The sequence below is a fragment of the Equus przewalskii genome, chromosome 23 (genome assembly GCF_037783145.1).
Source record: "Equus przewalskii isolate Varuska chromosome 23, EquPr2, whole genome shotgun sequence".
NCBI lineage: Eukaryota > Metazoa > Chordata > Mammalia > Perissodactyla > Equidae > Equus > Equus przewalskii.
Window position 1 is genome coordinate 21,254,791 of NC_091853.1, and position 24,869 is coordinate 21,279,659.

Sequence of the window (24,869 nt, forward strand, 5' to 3'; positions counted from 1 at the left end):
TGGACACCAGGACTCTAAGAAAGCTATTGTTCTCATTTTACAGATGAAGCATTTGGAGCACAGAGAGGCTGAAGACTGTCATTGCCACACCTTGTTAAATAGTGAAGCTGAGATTCAAATACAGATCTCTCTGATGAGAAATTCCTCAGGTGCTCGTGGACTAAGGGAGGTCCCAAATCGTCTTGGCTCCATTCAGTTTGATGGGTGGCAAATTCTGAGCGGGATGGGGGTGGGGGGGATGATGTAGTTACCACACTGGGCTCCTCAAGGAAGCCGAAAGCCATGGCTTGGTTAGGCATTTCTTGCCACTCATCTCCTGGCCACAATTTCAGACAAGGGATTTCAATTCCAGGCTAAGGCAGAGACTGGCAGGAACTTCCATAAACTTACTGGTGGAACATGGATTAGCTGCTCTGGTTTTTGGCAATTTCCTTGAGCCCCTCATGCTCCCAGAAGGGATGGTCCAGATGCAAAACTGAGTGAATAAAAAGGTACAGATTGGAGGGAAAACAGACTGAGTCAGTGGGGACTTCCTTTGGGTCATTCCGTGAGCTGGCTGCTCACTGCTTTTCTTTTTCCCAACAAACTATGATGCACTTAATAAGCTGTACATACTTACTGAGGAAATGTGTCAAGCACAGTATGAGGTGCTGGCAATAATAACTGAATTAGATATTCTTTCCTTGTGCCCCTGAGATAAATAGATGGTGAATATCACTCTCAGGGTACTTGCTACATTGCTACATTGTATGTGTATGTTTGTCTCTCCCCATTTCTCTGCATGTGCTCTTTGGAGCAAAGAGTCTATGTTACTAATCTTTGTGTTCCTAATGGTTAACACAGTACTTAAAAATGGTTTATGAATAAAGATATTCGTTTTTGGATGAATAAATGAGGGAAAGACTATAACAATTTTATGTATTATTACAGGGAAACAAATAGACTTGAAAACAAAGACGTCTATTAAGGTGCTGTGATAGAAGTCTATACAAGAGTGCGAAGGAGAAAGGTGATCAGTTCTAAGTGGTAGGTGGTGGCACGACAAAGATTCAAAGAGTAGGTGATTTTTGAGATCACTTAAAAAAGACAAATAGATGTTGGTTTTCTGGACAGGGATGGGGGAGGAAGTATTAGAAGTATTGCAGGTGAAAAAAAAGTTGAACAAAGATGGATCATGGTGGCATGAAATAGCATTGTGAATAACAGAGATGTGAGATGTGAAAAATTTACTGTGATGAGAACATAGGAGTGGGCAGAAGTTTGGTAAAAGGAAAGTCTAGAGAAGAAAATGTGTATGTCATGCTAAGGAGTTTGGCCTTTATCTCAAGATCAAAAGAGGTCTATTAGAGGGTTTTAAGCACAAAAGTGATTGAAATAGAATTATTTTTGTTGTTGTTAAGCAAGATCTCTGTTGATGTTTCTGTTTAAGAATGTTTGACAAGGTCAAGATCAGAGTAGACAAGTGTTTTAGGCGGAGGGAACAGTGGGAAGAATGTGGGAAAACAAGAGATCAGAAAAAGCTTGGTTTATGAAAAAAAAGCCATTCAGAACAGAGAAACCATACCAGGAGTTCCAAAGAGATATGACAAGGGTCAAGCTGCAGCAGGCGGCACGGAAGAGAGAAGAATGACACAGGAGAACTTAAAGAGAAAAAAGAGTGTAGACATTGACTGGATGTATGGGCAAGGGAGGGGCTCATTGAGTCCCTGCTTGGCTTGGATAAGTAGCTGGACAGTTATGCCGCTTATGACGATAAAAAAGATGGTAGAAGGAGCAGATTTGGGGGAAGGGACTTGATCAGTGAAGTTTTGTGCATGTTGTTCAGTGGTGCTCATAGAACACCTTGTTAAGATGGTCCAGCAGGCACTGTGTAGTTTAGGAGTGAGGTTTGAAATAGAAACGAAAACTTCGGCGTCAGCAGCAAAGGGACCAATAGCAGTTCAGGAAGTGAATGAGATTAGTAGGGGCAATCGCATTCAATGCATTATGAAATAAAACAGTACTAAACGTAAAAGTCTGGGGTAGAGGGAGGGTGTCAATATCTAAGAAACAGGCAGGGGAAGAGGAACTGCTGGGTTGCTACCTTTCTGACTGGGAAGGAGAGAGAGAAAGTAGTAAGAAACTAGAGAGATGCAAAACCAAAGTGAAGACTTAAAGGGGTTCAAAGTTTACAAGTCGACAAAGAGGTGGAAGTAGAAATTACAGCAGAGGTAAATACTGTATCTAAAGAGAGATGGCGGAATTGGATGAAGAATAGATGGAAGTGTTGATCTCATACTGAAGGGCAGATGGTTCTTCCCATGAGACCGGAGAAAAGGGAATAAGTTGGGGAGGGCGTCGGGAGGACTCCAGACTTAGCTATAGATTCAAGGATGGGAATTCCCACCTGTTAACCTTGATTTTCTCAGTAAAGGAAGAGGCAAGTTCATTTGCTGAAAGAAGGAGGGGCAGTTTGGTGGTTGGAAAGGGAGAAGAAAATTGATAAAGAGGTGGAATAGCAACTTTGGGCGTTGGGAGAGCAACTTGACCCGGTGTAAGTACATATAATAGAGACCTGGACGAATTTAACAGAGTCCTGGGTACCTCCTGACTTCCTGGAGGGAAAACATGTTTCCGACTGTCAGAAAAAGAAAAGAAATTTCTAAAGTGCGTGAAATTGGCTAAATAAATTGTGAAGCAAAAACCATACTCTATTTTAATGAAGTATGAAAATCCACAAGCTTTTTATATCAAAACAAAAAATCAAAGCCAAGCAAACTAAGCATTGGGAGATGTTAGGATTGGAATCACTAGTGTCCAAAGATCAAAGATGAGAAAAACAACTAGCATGGACCACGGATAAAAATCACTGTTATGGTGCCCCCTAACTAACAGACAAACAAACAAATAAAAAACACTCCAAGCCTAAATATATACGGATAACACTACTACGCTGGTGGCAAGATAGGTTTGCAGTGACACGCATTTGAACAGTTGTATGAGTGCTTGGCAACTAGGCTATAAAAGCCGTGTCAGATGGTAGAGGGCCAGTCTGACCCGAAGGGAAGGGTTGTTGTGCCCTGTGTAGCAGAAGCACAGAGCACAGTCTCCGTTCCTAGAGAAGCAGCTGAGTCCTTACTGAAAGGCCAGTGTCCAATTAAGAAAAGCATTGGATCAAAAGCTTCAGCCTCCTTTTCCCAGTAAAACAGACGATGTTCTGGTTGGTCTAATCAAGACAAAAAGATATCAATTAACATCAATCATCAATTTAAAAAACTCTTTGTAATTGAGTAATAGAAATGTACTACCTTGATATGATTTAAAATTTCTCTCTGAAACCAACAGCCCATATAATATTTAAAAGAAAAAGAGCAGAAGCATTCTTATTAAAGTAAGAGCACGATAAAGATGACATCATAATTATTCACTTTACACTATTCTGAGGTCACAGCCAATAAAAAAGGATGAAAAAGAGAAATAAGAAATATAATCATTGGAGAAGAAAGGAAAATTATCATGATTTATAGACAACATGATTTTTTTACCCACAAAGCCCATGAGAATAGGTTGAAGAATTATTTGAACTAGTTAGGGAGTTTAGAAAAATGATCAGTTACAAAATTAATATATAAAAAGTTTACCACATGCCAAACTTATCAATTAAAAAGCATAATAAAAAAAAGTCCTGCCCACCAGAGTAACATAATTTAAAATATCTAGGAATAAATTTAATAAAAGTTCTGCAGGAGCTACATGAAAAATCAATGGAAAATTTTATTGAGGGACATAAAAAAGCTTAAATAAGTTGACACTTCTGCTGTATTCATGAATGGCAAGATATAGCAGTATAAAAATATTGATAGTCCCCAAATAGATGCATTAATTTAATGTGACTTATGTAGAAATCCCCAATTGTTTTATGAAACTAGTTAAAATTATGACTTTACCTACACACATGAGCTTATTCTCATAAGAGTCAAGAAAAAAGTTACAGAAAATGAGAGGGAATTTATACCACCAGAGAGCTAAAAATTATTCTAAAGTTACGTTTGTACATTCATAGATAGAGATGGAACCTCAAACAAACCCTAGTATAGTTAAGAACTTAGAATATGGTGACATTGAAATTTAAATCAGTGCAAAAAGGATTGATTCTCCATTATGTGAAGCCAGGCTAAATGGTTAACTATTAAAGTCACAACCTCTACTAGACCAGCCTGTCTGGATTTGCCAGGCTCCGCCAACCTTCTCAGCCACTGTTGCTTATCTCCTAACAGCCCTGCTCCTCCAGGCTCCAGGGTTCAGCCTCCATTGCTGCTGTCTGCACACAGGAGCCACAGCAGCTCCAGCACCAGGTCTGACCCGGCTGAGTCCATGGAGCCCAGACTTCCCTAGCAGCTGCCTGGAGTGTTTGGGTAGCACAGCTCAGAAGCACAAACCTTGACCATTAAAAGGAGGGAGACAGAGAGTTGACAGATCAGTTCCTCTCTCCTCATCCCCCTCCCTGCTCCATTGGACTCGTGCATTGACTCTGTCACCTTCTGTGTTGACATCCTGCATGACTGAACAATGACTGCGTTTTCCTGTGAAGCTATGGCCAGCCTGGTCATGATGCACCCCATTTGATTTTCTTTCCTCCTGCCCTTTCTCACTTTGCCTTTCCTCTCACTCTTGATGCCCTGGGATGCCTCTCCCCTCAACTGTTAACATGTAAGCTTTTCCTCAGGTTCTGCTTTGCAAGGAACTGGGGCTAAGACACATTCCTTCTTCACACTTCATACTAAAATACCTCCTAGATGCATTAGAGCATCACAATGTAAACACAATATATTAGAAGATGAAAAAAATATTAGTTTACCTATCTGTAAACAGGCATGTTATTGAGGCGTGGAAAATCTTTTTAATGCAAGAATTTGATAGATTTGATAGAATTTTAAAATGCTGCAGGTTAGAAAGATCATGAACAAAATTACGTGATGAATAACAAATAAGAAAATACTTGAAATGCCTTTGGCAGAAATAGATTAAAGAGTGTTAATAGATTGGTATAGGTTACTATATAAATAGCTCTTATAAATCAATTAAAAAATAATGTTTCATTAGAAATAGACTAAGGACTTGAACAAGTAATCCGCAAAGAAGAAACACAAATGATCAAAAAGTGTATGAAAAAAATATTCAGCCTTACTAAAGTCAAGGAAATGAAAATGAAAACAACAAGATTTATTATTTTCTCCTAATAGATTTGCTAAGATGAAAACCAAAGGCAGTGCCTCAAATCGAGGAGGGTGCAGCTATACTTTCACAAACTCCTGAGAGGTCTGTAAATTGGTAATTCTTTCTGGTAAAAAATGTTTTTATTTTTTGAACTAATAAATCCACTTAAAAAATTTATGCTAAGGAAATGATTAGAGAGCTAAGACTTACATTGAAGGACATCCAGAGTGACATTTTTATACTAATAAACAAATGGATACAAGATACACACCAAAGAAAGGGACAGGATAAACACATTTTTGGAAATTAATAAGATGGGATTCTCTACACCTATTTCAAATCATGGTTCTGAAATATGAAAAGGTGTGGGAAAATGTTCTAACATATACTGGAATATAAAAACTACTTATAAAAATTATGCAAAATAAAATTTTAAGTAAAAAAATCAAAGGGCTTCGTAGTATATGCAACTCTTGTCTCTCCTTTAATGTCTTCTCCATGACAGAACTAAACTCAATAAGAACTGGAAGCACAACCATTAAAAAATTATTGGTGAGTTAGTGGGTTTTTTTCTCAAATGATTTTTTCTTTCGTAATCATGGTGAGCCACTTAGCGGTTTTTTTCCTAGAATAATTTTTGATCTCATAATCATAAGATATTTTAAAATGATTTTGGACCATAGACCTAAATGTAAAAAATGAAACTATAAAAATTCTAGAGTAAAACAGGATCAAATCTTTGAGACCCTGAGGCAGGCAAAAATTTCTTAGGACATAAAGAGCTCAAATCATAAAAGAAAAAAAGCAACAATTGGACTTTATCAAAATTTGAAACTTTTGCTCTTCAAAAGGTACTGTTAAGAAAGGAAAAGACAAGGGGCCAGCCCCGTGGCCGAGTAGTGAAGTCCACGTGCTTGGCTTCGGCGGCCCAGGGTTTCACTGGTTTGGATCCTGGGTGCGGAGATGGCACCGCTTATCAGGCCATGCTGAGGCAGCGTCCCACATAGCACGACCAGAGGCACTCACACTAGAATATACAACTATGTACTGGGGAGCTTTGGGGAAAAGAAGAAGAAGAAGAAGAAAAAGAAAATTGGCAACAGATGTTAGCTCACGTGCCAATCTCTAAAAAAAAAAAGAAAGGAAAAGACAAGGCCAAATGAAAGAAGATATTTGCAATGCATGTATTTGACAAAGAAATTGTATCTAGAATATATGATGAACCTTTATAACTCAATAATAAGAAAATATGATTTTGAAAATAGAAAAAAAGATTTGAACATGTATTTAACAAAAGAAAGTCTACAAATGGCCAGTAAACACATGAAAAGATGGTCAAAATCATCAATTATCAGGGAAATGCAAATTAAAACCACAATGAGATCTCACTACATACTCAGTGGAATGATTGAAATTTAAGACTGATAATACTAAAGCTTGGCAAGGATGTAGAACAACCAGAATGCCCATATATTGCTGGGGGAATGTAAAATGGTGCCACTACTTTGGAAAGCTGTCAGTTTCTTAAAAAGTTAAACATATACCCACCACACCACCAGCTGTTCCATCCTGGGTATTTACCTAAAGAAATAAAAATATATGCCCACACAAAATATTATGCACAATGTTCATGGAAGTTCATATGAAATAGCCCCAAACTGTAAATAATCCAAATGTCCATCAATAGGTGAATAAATAAGCAAATAGCCGTATAGCAATACAATCAAATATTACTCAGCAATAAAAAAGAACAAATCACTGATATACACACCAATATGGATGAATCTGAAAGTGATTATAATAAGTGAAAGAAGCCAGATACAAAAAGAGCGCATACTGTCTGATTACATTGACGGAAAATGCTAGGGAATTCAAGCTAATCTATAGGGACAAAAAGCAGATCAGGAGCTGCCTGTGGCCAGGAGTAGAGGAGCGATGGACGGTCAAGGGGCACAAGGTAATTTGGGGAAATTATGAAAATGTTATGTATCTTAATAGCAGTGGCAGTTTCCTGCATACACACATTTGTCAAAACTATTTGAATTGTGTACTTTAAATGGATGTAATTAATAATATATAAGTTATATGTCACTAAGTTAGTTAAAAAAATTATTTTCTTCCTGTGTCCCTTGCTGGATAAGATCTGTTGATCTTGATTACTCCTTTGCTTTTTGTCTCTTTTCCTACTTTGTATTGTTTTGTCGTAATAGTCTTAGGGACACAACTGTGATTGTTTCTCTGTGTGTCTGTGTGTGTGAGACAGAGAGAGAGTATGAACTGAGGAAGAAGAGATTGAAGATTCCAAAATGCTGGGGAGGTTTTGGTGGAGAGAAAGTCCCAGAGGCTTGGAATCCAAATACAGATGGAGGTATGGGGCTTGGGGAGGAGTAAGGACAGGACATTGGGAAATTTGAGGTGTCTGAAGTGGCCATGTCTGATGACCTCAAATGCTCACAGTCGTAAAATGACATTTTCTGAGAGAGAGTCCTGGAAGGGCTGCTAGTTGAGGAGAGTGGGTAGTATTGTGGGAGTCAACAAGAGATGAATAAAGGATTCACTGGGAACGGGAGGGTCAAGGGATGAGCAGAAAATTCAAGAGGAACCCTCTCCGTGCTCTCAGGGGGTTTTCAGGCCTCATCTTCCCCTATGCTGTGCACGAAGGACAGCACGCTGCTGACCGTTAATTATCATCCACACTTGAATTCCTCATCCAAACCTCACAAATATTTGGCAACTGTCTAGAATTTCAATGTGAAGAAATTAGGAAGCGGAGAGGCTTATGCCCTGACTCTGATAGGTCTTTGTCTGGTTTTCAGAGGCATCGCTGAATCTGTTCTTTCTCCAGCTGATGGAAGCACGAGATGGATCTACATCACGAGTAGATCCATCTCCAACAAGCAACATCCTTGGTCTTCCTTTGCTAAAAAGCTTATATTATTTTGCATATAATATGTCCATTAAAAGTTTTTTGCTTTCTATTGGCATGGTGAAAATGCAGTCCTGCTAAGGAGAATCCTATGTGCCTACTAAGTGGGTTGTGAGGTTGGAGCTGTGTGAGAAGATCTATGCCAAATAAAATTTATTATAATGACTTTGGTCTGTGTCATCAGTCTTAGATAATTGTACCGCAGCAGACATGACTTTCTTCCAGAGGCAGACTGCTAGAATGCATGACATAATAATGCCGTGATTAATCAGACCTAGCCCTCACTAGAGGGTCAAGAGATACAAATTCACAGGCAGCTATAACTACCGGAAAATGATACATCAACACAGCATTTCAGGCCGGGCATCAATCCTAAAATGTATCGTTAGAAATAACACCCAACGAACACAAACACTTGGATCTTTGGACCCCTATAAGGAGGGCAGCTAACAGATCATAAATGAGGTACACTTCCAATATTTTAATTTGGGGTTTCAGAATTTAAACTTAGGTCGCTGATACTCATTGTCGCATCATTATCAAGGCTATAGAAAAAGTCCCCTCCCACCTCACCCTTGCTTCTAGCTTTTAAAACTAGGCTGAAAATTTATATATGATATTGCTGAATGATACTTTCCAGATATTAGTAACCGATCGCTATGTGATCAGTTGGGCACTTGATTAACTTTCATTGCCAAGAGAGCAAAAAAAAAGAGCACCGTTACTATTTTTTGATGTTTTGTTTTTGATCATGGTTGTAGGAGAACTGAAAAAAAATGGTTTCAGGAGAGAATAATTAGCAAGCTAATTAATTAAGTTTTGTTTATATTTTTATTTTCAAGGCATTTATTGGTCTTAACTAAATATTCTGTTTTCATTCCAGACATTAGGGCCCACCCAGGGGCAGTGAGGCTGTCAAATAGAGGCACAATTTGTTAGCTGAGAGAGCAGGGGGTATGGAGTCCTGCAGAGCAGGCTGTGCTATATTCCCCTCTATTTTTTAGCTAAGAGATTAAAAATTCCAAAATATTAGGGAATATTAGGTGGAGAGAAATATCCCAGATGCCCTTAGAGGCATAGGATCCGGGATACATAGCGAGGAATTGGTCTTAGAAAGCTCTGTTCTGAGGGTTTTACATGCATTATATTTAATCCTTACAACTCTATGGAGTAGGTAATGTTATTGTCCTTGTTTTTCCAATGAGAAAACTGAGGCACAGAGAGATTAAGTAATATGTGTATATTCGCAGAGCTAGTAAGTGGAGGAACCAAGATTTTTATCCATGCAATGGGGGCCGCAATTCTTGTAGGTGTGTTATGATCAGATAATATATCAAAAGTCGCTAGCTTTTGATGTAGATGCTCAGTAGGTGCCAAAAAATGTTAGACAGTCTTAATTTATTTGGATTTCATAGGAGAGACAAAATCAGCTGGTGTCTATAGATTTTAAGGTCTCAAACCAATAGCAAATGCTAACCCTTAAACACAGCGTAAGCAGGAAATTAACAAACGTGCTCTTTGTTCTTCCCTGCTAGTCGTTGTGGTCCATATAGGACTGCTGGTCTGCAAACCAAAGTAACCCAGGTGTGTGTGATGGTGAAGCCATGCCAATGAGGTGGGGAGGAAGATGCGACAGCTCCCATCCGTCACGTAGAGATGGGACCTCAGTTACTTGGTTTGCCCTTACAATTTTAAAACAACCAATTAAAGCAAAAACTTCGGAGTGGAAGTAGGGAGATTCAAACTTGTTAGACAACACATAGTAAAAACACCCATATCGCTTGGCTGATGGCCTCCAATCAACGCTTGCAGAATTAAGAAAGGAGCTCTAACGGGTTACTTATTTTCTTGCAGACCCAACTATTTTGTTAAAGAGTTTAATGTAAGGACAAACACTAAGGTTTGGTCCATTAATTTTCCTGTTTTAGTGGGGAGAGTGGGCTGGTGGAGGGACAGGGTGTGTGAAGGGGGATAAGGTCCATGCTTGACTTCATACTTTTGCTTTTTTCAAGGTGCATCTTGCCAGGTGGGTCTCTAAAGAAACATACTAGTGGTGTTTTTGCTTAAGGAACTCTAGCAAATTTATATCCTTTCTGCATTCACATAATATTGAAAGATTTTTAGCCATTCTCTTATTTGAATTTGATACTTTATACAGCATCATTATATAAAGAAGGTCTGTGATATTTAAGCAGATTTTAATTTTAATTTTTTTGTCCTTTTCAGCGTTTTTGTCTCTTGCTCTTAACTTTGGGAAGAGCGTATCAGGGCTTACATAGTTAATAAAAGCAAACTAAAGCAAATAATCACCTTCTAGTACTTCTTTCAGCATATTCTAATTTTTTAATGGAGAAAATGCATTCTTAAATTAAATATGCATAATAAGGAATACTAATAGTAAGAATAAAGTGGAATATGTGAGAATGAATCTAGTGTTGTAAGCAAAATGCATTTGATTTGCTAAGGATAAAAGCTGGCTTGAATCAGTAAGAATCAGTGCAGAAAAGAAAAGCCTCATAATGTTCATAAATTGTCCATAATTGTATGGATTTTAAATATAAAAGTTGGCAGTGGCAAAGCTAAAAGCCATTAGGAGAGAGACTATTGTGCAATGCACTAGGAGCAGTAAGTCACAATCTTATGAAAAAAAACCCTAGCTAGAGTTTTCTAAAATTTTGATAAGCATGCTTGAGACTTATCTTGATGTTTATGACAATGCGTGCATTGTTCGGCATGGCATGGCCTAATGCATATATGAATCATATTTGAGAAGAGCTACTAATTAACATGAATAGTCTTCTTCCGTGAAGGTCGTTTACTGCAAAGTTCTTTTCTTTTTTTTTCTAGCTGAATATCACTCAAGGAGCCCTCAACAACAGCCATTAGTTTACGAGACTAGTCTGTTTTCTCCGTGACATTGGGTCACAGTTTTAAAGAGTCGTTTTCTCCTGCCAAGAAGTCATAAAAAATAATATTTAAAAGTGAGGGAGAGAGAGAAGAGAGGAGAAGAGAAGAAAAGAGAGGAGAGGAGAAAATAACCTCTCTCTTATTGGGCAGAACATCCGTTCATTGAGTTTTATTCTGTCATCAACTTTATTCTCTCATCAACTTCCTGTTATAGTATTTAAAAATTATCTGCCTAAATGGTTAGGCTTTATTTCAAATGGAACCGATCAAGTGTTTTTCTTTGAAAACTGGGTTAGTCGATACTTTTCTAGGATTCATTGAGATGGTCCTAAAATATCTTCCAGATAAGTGCAAGCATTTTGGGACTTTATTCTACTATTCTGTGCTGGAGGAACTTCCAGAACATTCCACTGTTTCAATTTGGGATTCAGTAGGTTTTTTTGGCTTAGGTGTTTCAAGAAACTTAGCCAAGAGGAAGGGATTCCCATGGATTGTTGGGAAACAATATTACCCTATGCTAAAAATATCTGTTAGCTAAATACATTTAGTTGGAGTTTTGTCTCTATTAGTGATGGTTAATTTTATGTGTCAACTTGGCTGGTGATGGTGTGCTGTTGTTTGGTCAAACTCCAGTCTGAATGTTACTGTGAAGATGCTTTTTAGGTGTGATTAACATTTAAATCAATAGACTTTGAGTAAAGCAGATTATTCTCAGTAAGGGGGGTGGGCCTCATCTAATCACTTGAAGACCTTAAGAACAAAGACTAAGGTTTTGCAAAGAAAAAGAAATTCTGCTTCAAGACTGCAACACAGAAACCCTGCTCAAGTTTCTAGCCTGCAAATTTAGGACTGAAGATTGCAACACCAACTCTTCCCTGAATTTCCCACCTGACCGCCTGCGCTGTAGACTTGCCAGCTGCCACACTAGCTCACACTACAGTTAGCCAGTGAAAGGGACACAGATGTGGTGGATAGAGGGGACGAAACCCCTCAGATAACACCTCTCCTGTCTTCCTGATGCCCCCATTCATAGAGTCAATGTACAACATCAATATGTTTATTGATGTTTCATCATGTAGGAGTGTCCTGCTCAGCTGCCACAAAAAGTACCATAGACTATGTGGCTTAAACAGCAGAAACTTATTTTCTCACAGTTCTGGAGACTGGGAAGTCCAAAATCAAGGTCCAACAGGGCTCGGGTCTTTTGAGGGCTCTCTTCCTGGCTTGCAGATGGCCACCTTCTTGCTGTGTCCTCGCATGGCCTTTCTTCATTGCATGTCTGTGGAGAGAGCGACCTCATGCTTATGACCTCATTTAACTTTAATTTCCTCCTAAGGGCCCTGTCTCCAAATACAGTCACTTTGGGGGTTGGGGCTTCAACACGTCAACTTGGGGTGGGGACATAATTCAGTCCATTCAACAAGGCACGCTATTTTGTGCTCAAGATGTTTCTTTATTGGGTCCTCTCCTGGAGACCACAATGTTGCAGTGGGTATCGGGCCAGTGTACAAATGTCTATCACATGAGGCAGAATGTGACAAATGCTTTAGCATGGGTCTACAGGACCGTAAGGGATGGAGCAGTCACCGTCAGCGGAATGATCAGGAGAGGCTCCTGGAAAACAAACCGTTGCATTAGGCATTGAAGGAGGGTAGGATTTTGGTCAATGGAGGGTGGAGAGAGGATTTGCCGTGAAAAAACTGGCATAGGAAAAGCAGTGGGAGGAGAACATGAGGATGAAAATGGTCAGGGAAGACAGGCCGGCCTCGGTCGTCTGGAGCTCACTGATGTGTCGCAGGGTCTGTGGGAAGAAGGACAGTCTGAGGCCCGAGAACAGAGGGATGAAATTCCAAGGGCTGGCTGGGAAGGCGTTGGTGAGTCACTGTGAGCTTTTGCCCAGGGAGGCGCTGGTTCCTTTGTAAACTTCCTTTCCCTGCTACTGAACACACTGCCTCAAACATCTTTACTGGAAAAGTCTGAATTTATCATTAAGAAACTGATTCCTTCAAAACTGGACCGTTCCCTCTCCAAGTGGAATCTTGCCCTTGTGCAGAAACATGTCTACGAGGGATAAACCTGACGGGGGTTGGGCAGGCAGTCACGGGAAGGAAGTCAAGAGGCCCTGAATGAAGGAGTTTCTTCCAATAAATAGCAACAAGGATGTTGCAGTGTGTGTTCCTGTTGAGGAAGTTTAATTCTTCACGGTTTGCTTGGCTGTCAGAACGCTTCATGTTTTTATTTGTGAACATACATGGTGATCATCCTTAAGACAAAAAAATCTGACGGCGGGTCCCTCGGTGCCCTTGTTCAGAGCAGATGTTGCAATCAGAGCTAGGCTTGCAGTTCTCACCTCTCAGATGTTGTAACTTGGGTTAAGAAACATCTCTCCTACGCTCTTCATGTTTCACAAAGATCTTACTAAGGTAATGTTGGAGAAAAGAAGTTGAAATAGACAAACTTAACAGATTTGTGGATCGCTAAGACAGAGCCATCGTCTGCACTGATGTAATTACTCACAGCTCATATGACAATCAAAATGTACAAACTCAGCAGGGAATCAAAAAAAGAGATGCACACACTAGTTCATCAATGTGCAACAGCTCTGTGAACTTATTAGGCCCAGACAAAATTTGAACATTACTTTTAGTGTTGGGGGACTATAGGGAGGTGATAGAAGCTGACAGGGACACCCCAAAGACAGTGTCTTCACTCAGGAAACAGTAGGGCCCATGGGATTAGGGATCCGGAGCTGAGAAAAGAAGTTGTTCTCTTAGTGGGAAATGCCATTCTCTTGTTCTGCTTCTCATCCCGGTGAGCTCTTCTCTCCAGCATCTCTGATGGAGGGCCATCTCACCTCTCCTTGAACTCTTCCCCAGGCTGAAATTCGTACATTCCAACTTGTTGTTTGGGTTCTGTTGGACATAACCTGAGTCTGGATGGCAGGGTGAAAATTGAATAAACAGCCACACTGACTCCGGGGAGATTTTTTTATGCAAACATCTGTTTCTTTAATTTGGCTATGGTAAGGCCTATGGGAAGGGGAAATTTCGATTCATGAAATAAGATCAAGAAGACGCTGCCTCATTCTTTTTTTTTTTTTCTGTTTCAGGGAATAAAAAGCCTGTCTCCTTTTGGCATCACAGAGGCAGGAAATCCTTTCCAAGCTTCCTCTGATACTGGGTTTATGCCCAATTCTAGTGTAGGTATGATCCTGTAGATGCTTTTTCTGGTACTTTGCTATACTACAGATGTAACCTGCTTTGAAAGAAACTCTATGTATGCATATAAAAATATGAACTTAGAGTAAAGATGAGTAGAGCAATCAACAAATATTTGTTAAGCTCTTCCCATATGCCCAGCACTGGGCGATATACTAAACAGTGTTAAGAAGTGAGGAGGAACGAATCCTTGCACGTAGGAAGTTTAAAGTTGTCATAGGAAATTGAAGTGATAAAGATCATTAAAAGACAACCTATGATTTGGTACTAAATTGCTAGGTACTAGTATTAGTCGTTGTGGTTATTTGTAATAGGAGAAGACAGGGTGGACTACCGAAGCTGGAAAAGGCTTCAAAAAGGAAGCTTGAATCATGGGTGATCTAAATTGCTGAGAAGCTCTGAGCAGGCGGAGCTTAGGCGAGAAGCATTTCCAGTGCGGGACATCGCACGAGCCAGCAACAACAGTTATTGTGTTAATGCTTATCCACTTGCTCAGAGCTAATGGTATGGGGCATTGTTATCCCCAGTTACCAATGGGGAGATGAAACTTGGCAACAGAGAAGTAATGACAATGAGAACCATCATTGCGAACCCTCATTTAACACTTACTGTGTCCCAGGAACCGTTCTAGGCGCTTTGCATACTTTAAATTATTTAAGCCTCATAAGAACCCACCAGGTAGGTACTGTTCTTATACCTGCTTTAGGCATGAGGAAGCTGAAGCACAGAGATGTTAAGTGATCAGCCCAAGGTCACAGAGGCAGTAAGTGGCTGACCTGGAACGAAACTAAGGCGTCCGTAGTTCTAAAGCCCACACTCTAAGGTACTGAGTGCATGAGGAGAGCAGAAGTGTAGTGAGCAAAATAACACTGACCTTGCAGGAGGGATAAAGTTCAAGGTGAGGGGGAGGGTGTGCAAGTGAGGGGGGAGGGGGGTGGACAGGCATTATTCTCGCTTTCAAGCAATTCTTTGTTTTAACTTGTGAGAGCCCATAGTGGATTTAAAATGTGAGTCTGAACACCAAAATTCAGGGTACGCAAACCATTTCCGGACACCAACATTACATAAATACGCATCGAGCCCTTTCGGTGCAGGAGATAACTCACCAGAACGTTGGTCTCAAGACTTGCCAACAATCCAGCCTTCCCCAAGGCCAGGGTCACCGAGAGACACAAAAGCAGGTAGATGCCTCCCCACCTCTGTGCAGCTTCTTCTCTTCTGAAGAACTCGTTATTAATTTAAAAACATTCTTTAGGTCTCTATATTTACCTCCCACACAGGCTTTGATCCCTGGAACTCAGTGAAGATACAGGATTCTGTGGGTCTTCTTTGAATCTCTTGGTAGAACAACCCACCTATTTGGAAAAAATATATGATATCAGGTTGGTCCTCAGAACAGGCCATATGGGGAGAAAGAGAAAGTGACTTAATCAGAGAGGATCCAGGCTAGTTTTTTCTTGTTAAAATACCTCCTCTTATAGACACCATATTGCTAAAATCCCATTAGTAATGATTCATTTCTTTAGGCTTCTTTCCATAGTAAGGCCAACAAATCTGCTGGAAAAAGTATCTAATTTGGTGGTTTCAAACACAGTCTTAGACAGAATAATTTATTTTTCTCAGATGAATTCTATTATAACCTCAATATATAAGATAAAAGGTGAGCTGGTCTCTGGAAATCAGGTGCTGGTAAGCGGGGGAGTGCCTCCTGCTGGCCTGGCCTTTGACTTGTTCTCCACATTGGTCCCTGAGGCACCCCCCCTAGAGTCTTTGGGCAATGGAACTTGACATGACATCTTTCATGCATCTCAGTTAGGATGCAAGTAACAGAATACTTGACTAACTTGTGGCTTAAACAAATAAGGATTCATTTTTCTCGTAAAAGTAGAAGTCTGAAGGGAGTAGGCTGTCAGTGTTGGTTCAGTGGCTCAGAGATCTCAGAGCCAATGTCTTTGTAATTTTCCCGCTTTTTGCCTCATGATCTAAGGAAGGTTGCTTCAGCTCCAGACGTTACACAAGTTTTTGCTCAGGGCAAGAAGAAGGTGGAAAGGCAGTGCCAGCCATACCTGTTCTTTAAAATCAAGAAAATAAAGGCTCTTTTGGAGACTTCCAGAAGCCTTCTGCTTAGGGCTTGTTGGCCTGACACAGGTCATATGGTCACTCTAAGATGCAAAGGATTCTGGGAAAACAAATATTTAGTTACTATGTTGCCACTCCAAAGAATATTGGGGCTCTGTTCTTAAGGAAGAATATAGGTGTGACTATTGAATAGATAACTAACAGTGTAAGCCATAGCCTGATTGTGCTCTTTATGTACTTTATGAAGAAAAATATTACATGTTAAAGTTTTCATGCAACTTGCACTTTAACTTATACTAGGAAACTAGTGACTTCTCTTTTGGTGGGAGCAAGGGAGTATAGATTCTTGTAGGCTGTTGATGGAGAAAGGGGGCTGAAAGGGGACAAATGTGCAAAGAAAATGATAGAAAAGCATTAAAGGTAAATTACTGGCAATTCATAGGGTACTCCGTGCAATTTTGACTGAGTGTGCATAATTCGGCTAGTGGGATATCAGATATTCTGGAATAGTGAGCCGAATATGATGCAGCTTCGTAAAAAATAGCATTTTGTCTCAAGCGTAAGCAATGTGGCTTGTTCAACCAAATACATTTGCCTAATTATCCAGAGAACTGGTTGGTTGAGGCAAAACTGAACTTATTAGATACCTGATAGAATAGAGGTGAAAGTTAACTCAGAAAAATATGTTTCAAAACACACACACACGCACACATACATACACTTATACACATATGCACACACACGCACACAGCTGTAAAGATAAAAACCAGTACAGGGTGCCCGCGCTATCAATGCCTTTCTACTGAAAAGTGAATTTTGCTCCCATGTCTCTCCCTTCCTGTTAAACGGAGAACCAGGGGCCACTTGATCACGTCTGTCTTTGGGCATAGTTACGAAACATTTTCAGTGGAGAGTGTGAATGAGTGGAAACTTGTCCTGAAAAACAGAACAAAAAGAAATTATTAATCGTGTTTCGCTTTGTATATTTTCTGTTTCACTTCTGAAGGGAGCATTAGTCCACTAAGAGATATATAATTAGAAGATATGCCAGATGGGTAATCAATGTGATTTTAAATTTTTATAGAGAGAGAACAGAGTTGTAGCTTTGACTTTTTTTAGAAGGTACTTAGTTCTGCACAGTTAAAAACAAGTATCTTGCATTAGAAGGTTACTGTCTTCCATGCAATATGTTGAATATGTTCTTAAACCCTCCTTCTATTGTTTAAAAGACTGGTCTGATGGAAGAGAAGAGCTGAATGGGTCTAACACGTGGACGAGGAAAGCTATTCCAGAGATGCGAGCTGAGGCTCCCCACAAGGAAAGGCTGAGAGCTTGATTCAATCTTAATCATCATTATAGGAAAAAACAAACAATACATTCCATTTCCCTTCCCTTGTTTCCCAATCAATTGAGATTTACTTGTTCTCTCCATCCTCTGGCTAGAAGGAAATCTAAAGGAAGCACGCTCTCATATTTAAATCTCGTATTTAAGCAACGTGAGTGAGATCTTCAGCCAAAGGGGTTGCTGCTTGGCCAGTAAGATGGGGATGGTGATGAGATCATCTCAGAGGCTGAGGAAGCAGAACAGACACCCCAAGGGCAGTGTTTTTCAAACTGTGGGTCCTGGCACATTAGTGAGCCGTGAAATCAATTAAGAGGGTTCTGACTGCATATTATTTCTTAACCAAAGAGAGTTGCACAGAATAGAATAAAATAGAATAAAAACTATAAATGTGAGTCACATGTAGTAAGGGCATATATTATTTATGAAATTTTTGTTTCAATAATATGTGTCCTTATATAAATCATAATGCTTTATGTGGTTTATGGTCAAAAAAAGTTTGAAAAATACTGCTGCAAGGCCAAGTGCAAGAGGGCAGTTGTCTTTAGCTACAACCTCAGTTGGAAAGAGAAGAGGGAGCGATGCAGTGCTCCTGTCCCGGTTAATGCACGCCACGACCGGTAACACATTTGATTGTGGGTGTGTATGTCTTCGTTATTTTCACATCGATATTCTTCCACACGAAGTTGAGAAAATTTTTGCCAAGTTACTCATCCCAAAACCCCATTTGGAATTTGATGGGGATTTCATTACATGTAGAAAATAATTTGGGGAGAATTGACACCTTTTCTTAGTTGAATCTGCCATTCAAAGTGTGTGCATGTATCTATGCTCATTTTGGTCTTTTTCTATATCCCTTAGCTCTGTTTACACTATTTTTTAAAAAGTTTTTCATGTTTTGCTTTCTTGTTGATTCCTATGTGTTTAGCATGTTTTGGCTCTATTGTGAATATGGGTTTTTTTTCTGTTTTGACACCTTTTTTTCCAGATGTGCTGGACTCTCAGCTCGCTGAACTTGTGGACGTCTTCCATGCGTTCCTGCCTCTGCTCATGCTGTTCCTCTGTGCAGAATGCCTTCCCCTGCATCTTTTGGAGAATACTTGTGCAGCTGTTACTACTGCTGGCCTCCCCCAGACAGAGCTGTCTCTCAGGGGGCCTTCTGCAGTAGCCTCCTAACTAGCCAGTCTGTTTCTCCTCTTACCTGCCTACCATTCTCCACATAGACATTGGGGGTATCTTTAAAACATAAATCAGGTCATGCCACTTTCCTCCCTCACACATCTAATGGCTTCTGTTGCCTTTGCAAAACTTCAAACATGCTTCCAGACCTTCAGGGCTCCCCATGATCTGGCTCCTGCCCACTTCTCTGACCTCATCTCCTGAACTTTTCCTCATCATCCATGATGCTTCAGCCACCCTGGCTTTCCTTTGAGCCCTCAACATTCCAAGCCTGTCCCTCCTTTGGCACATTGGCTGTCACCTCTTCCTAGGATCCTAGGATGCTCCTGTTCCACATGTTCACATGGCAGCCCCTTCTTGTTGTGTGGACACTAAATAAGTTTTTAATTTAATTTTGATTTTCAAAAGACCTTTTTTGAATCTCAACATAAAATAGCACTCTCCATACATCTAGTCACTATCCATCATCTTCTTTTTTAAGAGACTTTATAGTATCTGCTATTTTCTTATTTGCTTCTTAATTTTCTGTTTCCCATTCCCACATCTCCTCACAACACACTAGAATGCAAACTCTGTGAGAGTGAGACTCCTGTCAGTGACTGCTCTCTCTCCAGCCCTACAAAAGCACTAAATAAGTATTTGTTGAATTAATGGGTAGTCCCACAGACTAGGTGCCATGCCAAATACAGAGTACAGAAAACAATCAGTCCTTATCTTTAGAAAGCCTACACTCTGAAGGCAGTGATGTGAAAATTACCTTCTCAGTTTTAGGAAATTATTTTAGTGTGTGTGTGTGTGTGTGTGTGTGTGTGTGCGCATGTACAAGCAGGGCTATATGGAAAGGAGACCTTTAGAAATTAACTCTTAAGAATATATTTAACTGCTAACAATACATTTTAACTGTTAAGAATATGTTCATTGTTAAGGATACATTTTAATTTGATTTTACAGTGTGTTTTGAAGACTTTGCTGTAGGTAAACTGGGAACTCTGGAGAGATAGATGAATAAACCAATCTCCATCCTTGAAGGAGTATGTTTTTAGTGAGATAAAGAGACTTATAAAAACACAATAAGGCAGTGGACTTGAACAGTGGTGGAAAGGACGCTCCTAAGAGAGCAGTTATGGGACATTGGCTATGGCTCAGGCTCTCCCAGTATCATGGTGAACATTGTTTGCTTTATCATCATAAACAATTACCAGCCAATCACACTTTAAGATATTTAAAATCATTTTGGATGAATTTAATATTCTCCCTCTAAAAGAAGTAATAATAATTTGATATATAATTTGGAAGCAAACCCACCGAATGAATGAGGCTTTCTAAGGAAAGTCCTGTGGTATGTTCTAAAAATGGATAGAACATGAATGAGATTAAAAAGCTTCCACCTACACAGTAGCAGGCTGCCCTGACTCATCACACCTCCAGTGGCTGAGACAGAGTGAGATAGAGTTAAAACCTGTGGCTCAGCATGCTGCATGTGCCCTGCGTCCTACCCCTTGAGTCCACCTGCCTGAGGAATCCTTTAGCTTTGGAATGGATGATGTTTCTGTGTTGGGTAGTGCCAGGGTGTGGAGGGGCCAGGCCTACCTCCCCGTCGGAGCCTAAGTTGTTTACCATGCTTCCATGTAAATTAACTTTACACATATAAAGGCCACAGAATCTCCTCTGAAATAGAGAGATCCTATGTTGAAGAAGCGTGGAAATCTCAGAGCCAAGAGGTGGAAGGTGGGAATAGAAGAGACACAAAGAGAAGCCCTTCCAGACACCATGGATGGGCCATTACCTCAGGACCTCATCAGTGGGTGAGGTCTGTTAAAAGCCTAGTAAATGTCAGTCGAATGAATGAGTGAACGATCTCAGATTTGAGTAGAAATCATCTGAGATGCTTTTCACTTTTCCTGGGAGGGAGAATGAAGGTAGGTATAACACCTGGCTTGCTGGAGACCGTGTAAGAACCTGGCGCTCTGGCTGTCAGTGGGGTGCAGTTTTCTGGCCCCGGCCCACAGTACCGCTCTTTGAAGTTCATTTCAAGACCATCATCATGAAGATATGTTTACATAAGGAGTGTCTCGGGCTGGCCCGGTGGCACAGTGGTTAAGTTCGCACGTTCCACTTCTTGGCGGCCCGGGATTCGCCGGTTCAGATCCCGGGTGCGGACATGGCACCGCTTGGCACGCCATGCTGTGGTAGGAGTCCCACATATAAAGTAGAGGAAGATGGGCACGATGTTAGCTCAGGGCCAGGCTTCCTCAGCAAAAAGAGGAGGACTGGCAGTGGTTAGCTCAGGGCTAATCTTCCTCAAAAAAAAAAAAAGGAGTGTCTCAAGTTGCCAATTAAGCATCAAAGATTTAGTGGGCCATGTCTCCATCACAGAGGGAAAAAGTCGTCATGATTTGGCCTTTCTGGGCCACAGGTTCCCATTCTGGGATTCTTTGAATCTAACACACAGTTCTGGATTGTGTCATTTAGTCTGCCTTCTTCTCCTGAGCCCTCCCTAAAGCTTGTCTGAGGAAGGCTGGAGAGCTGTCCCGGTCCCCCTCCCCAACTCTGATGCTTCTCATTACCACCCCTTCAAGCAGTAGCCAAGTTGGGAGTCTATGAGAAGGCCTGGTTTGAGACAACCTGTACCTTGTGACTGCAGACCAGGTCTCTGGGCATAATTTTCCACTAGACTGAGTCTGTTCTTTTGTAAACCTAATTCAAAACTATCACTAGAAAGGTCACTCTAACACAAATAAGAATAACCTGGGACCCTTGATCCTTATCTGGGATAGGGTTTTCAAGTATTCCCTTTGTGTGGGGGTGCCGGCATGCCCCAGGAAGTCTTTGACAGGTATTCATCATAGAACCTTCACTATATACCAGCCACACTGTGTCAAGATGGCTCAGAAGATTGATTCTTCTGAAATATACTGCTTTTATAAGGCAGGCAGTCTGCCCCATAAGACAGAGTAGAACTTCATGAAAATTGTGATGTAGGAAAATCTCTGTGGACTATCTGCCATTTTGGAATCTCCCTTCTTCTTTGGCCCTCTGCCCTCACACCAGTGACCATAGGCCCTCCACGGTGACATATCAGTTAAACTTGTCCTGTGATAGAGACCTTTCCCCTCACTGTCTGCTGAACCCTAACTATATTGTGTACCATCATAGCAGGTTAGCAAAATAGCTGATGTACTACACAACTCGCACTAAGGTATAAATACATGTCTGGTTATAATTTTATGTGGTATCTCTCCCATATGGCATACCTGAAATTTTATTAAGCCCTCAAAACCTTAATTAAAGAGAGTGTTGAATGATGGGAATTTCAGCTAAGAGAGGGCCACTGTAGGTGTTTCCCAGATCATGCTGTTTTGGACATTGCTTACTTGCAATTGTATATGGATCTTGTCATTTTTATTTGTAAGCCATCCAAACCCTTAAAAAAAGTTTAAAATTGAACTGTATAGGATTTTCAGGAACTGTCTTTGGCAAAGGTTCTAAGTGGTCATTAGAGAAATTTTTGTGCAAAGTCAGTGAGGGCAGACTTAAAGGGAAATTTGCTAATGAGACGGCCTCTGCGTATAGCCATGTGTGGCTGTTTTCATCACCTCACACACATGGGCCACACTCACGTGACAGCGAAGCAGAGAAGGAGGATTATGATTCCTACTGGCTTTCCACAACTAAAGGCCGTCGACTCTGCAGTAGGTTTTATATTAACGAGCAACAAAGCCAGGTAAAGAGGATCTCTAAGTCTGCAAACACTACGCTAATTATGTAACTTCTGTTCATTTCGGTTTTTACTTTCTCTATAGGAATTTTGAATTTGACCTGCTGTAATGTCTAAGGAAAGGAGGAAAGTCCACAAGGGTTAGTTTCACTGGTAAGTTTTCAAGTAATTCAGCAAATAGGCTCCTATTCCACTCTTCAGCAAACAACGTTATATTAAGTTGAACCATATGAAACTGCTGTTTTTGGAGGCCAAAAACAGTTAAATATCAGCAATTTCATATGATTAACCTAATCTGTTGTCGCACACCCTGAGAATAATGTAAAGTGTCCCACCAAGCATGAATCCTTTGAGCCAGGAGAAACTATTCACTTGCAATTCATGCCACATTTCCTATATTAAATAGAATAGAATAAAGAAATCGATATTCTTCTTCTTCTAAATATTGCTTTTTAATAAATCTGTCTAAGGAAATGAGTTTCTAAGTCAGTGTTTAAGCCGTGGCCCAAGTTTTTATTTGGCCTTTCTCTTTAATAATTAGAACTCGGAGCCACCATTGCAATGCACTGATGGAGATGTACGACATGAGGAGAGGAGAATCTACAGTGGGTGTTTGCTGATCTGGGGGAAATTTGCTTCCTGGGTAGGTATGGAGAGGGCAATTCAGGGGTCCAAGAACTCTGACTGAGTACAGGAACTTCAGTCGTAATTCTGAATAATGTTGGCCCCAAGGTATCTGATGAGTTGCTTGGAGCATAACAGCAAGGCATTAAGGTACGGGTCAAGTCCTAGGAGTTAAGCTGGCTTTTAGTTTTTATCCAGGGAGCTTTCCAAGGACGGCTGATGTATACAGTTAAATCTGAGGGTAGAAGGGAGGGAAATAAGTCCAGAAAAGAGATGAATAAGAGCTAGATGGACCCTGTGCTCTAGTCACTGGGTTGGGTTGAGGGCGTAGCTTCTGGTCCTAGAACAGGAGTCCTCAGCAGGGCAAGCAAATAGAATTAAGGCTTCTTCCTCTTAAGGGTGAAGTGCTTAGGCTGATACCCAATCCCAGGATGAAACCAACGTAGTAGGCAGGCTCACCTAAAACTTCAGAGCTACTTAAGCACTAGAATCTTCCTCAGCAGGTTTGGGACCCACATAATTTTTGGCTGGAAGAGAGACCTGGAGGTGAGGCTAGAAACCAAATAGATGAGTCTGGGTCACAGGAGTCAGAGCCTAAGAGAGTAGGTCAAGTTCAAATCTACTGCACAGAGACCATTGCTTCCTGCCATTCAGGAGCAGATAGGCTGGAACCTGCACATGGAGACCATCACTAGATCCGGTTGCAAGGAGCTGGGGTGAAAGATACAGAGGAAACGAGGCAGGGACTAAAACACTTGGCTTATATTCACACTAAGGCTCGAGCTGTGCTTTGTCAACTTTTTATTGAGTATCTACTATGTTCCACATGTCAAATTAGGTTCTTTAATCCCGTTAATTCTCATAATAACTTCATGAGGATAGTATATGATTTCAATCTTAGAGATGAGAATACAGAGACTATAATAACTTATCTAAGATAAATTATTGGGATAATTACTTTTATTGGAATAATAACTATTGTAATATATAATATTGTTCCATATACTGTTGTAATGGAACACAAACCCAAATCTTTATGTTTCTGTGGGAGAAGGTGCATTGGTTTCCTGTGGCTGCTGTAACAAATTACCATAAATTTGGTGGCTTAAACAACACACATTTGTTTCCTTATAATTCTGGAGATCAGAAGTTTAAAATCAAAGTGTTGGCAGGGCTAGTTCCTTCTGGAGACTTAAAGGGAGAATTAGCTGCTTGGCCTTTTTCAGCTTCTAGAGGCCACCTGCATTCCTTGGCTTGTGGCCCCCCCCTTGCATCACTACAACCTCTTGCTTCCATCTTCACCTCCCACGACTTTTTCTAATCCTCTTGCCTCCCTCTTATAAGGACTCTTGTGATTAGATTGGGCCCACCTAGATAATCTCCCCATCCCACGATCCTGAACTTACCACATCTGCAAATTTCCTTTTAGCATGTAAGATAACGTAACGTATTCACAGGTTCTGGGGATTAAGAGGTAGACATTTTGGGGGGCCATTATTCTGGAGGGAATAGAGAGAAGTGCCTTGAGCTGAGGAAGTGAAGGTGGCCAAACAGAAGGGAGAGTTTTAACTTTTTCTGAGGCTGGTGTGGAGCAGAGACAGAGGGCAGACAGGAGTCCCTCGACATGCAGGAACTTCAGTGGAGGATGGCGGCCGGAGATTGGTTCCCTGAGAGGAAGGA

The 24,869-nt window shown here is 40.6% G+C and overlaps 1 long non-coding RNA gene across 3 annotated transcripts in view; it reads left to right on the forward strand.

The window, feature by feature from the left end:
• Positions 1-24,869, forward strand: part of LOC103547753 (uncharacterized) — a 168,285-nt gene that overhangs the window by 141,365 nt on the left and 2,051 nt on the right. For 2 of the 3 annotated variants that reach the window (XR_011532225.1, XR_011532226.1), the window contains 4 exons: positions 14,139-14,232; positions 18,657-18,851; positions 22,651-22,718; positions 23,107-23,208. This is a non-coding gene — a long non-coding RNA (uncharacterized lncRNA). The remainder of the gene's footprint in view (positions 1-14,138; positions 14,233-18,656; positions 18,852-22,650; positions 22,719-23,106; positions 23,209-24,869) is intronic. The other variant, XR_544088.2, reaches the window with a different exon arrangement.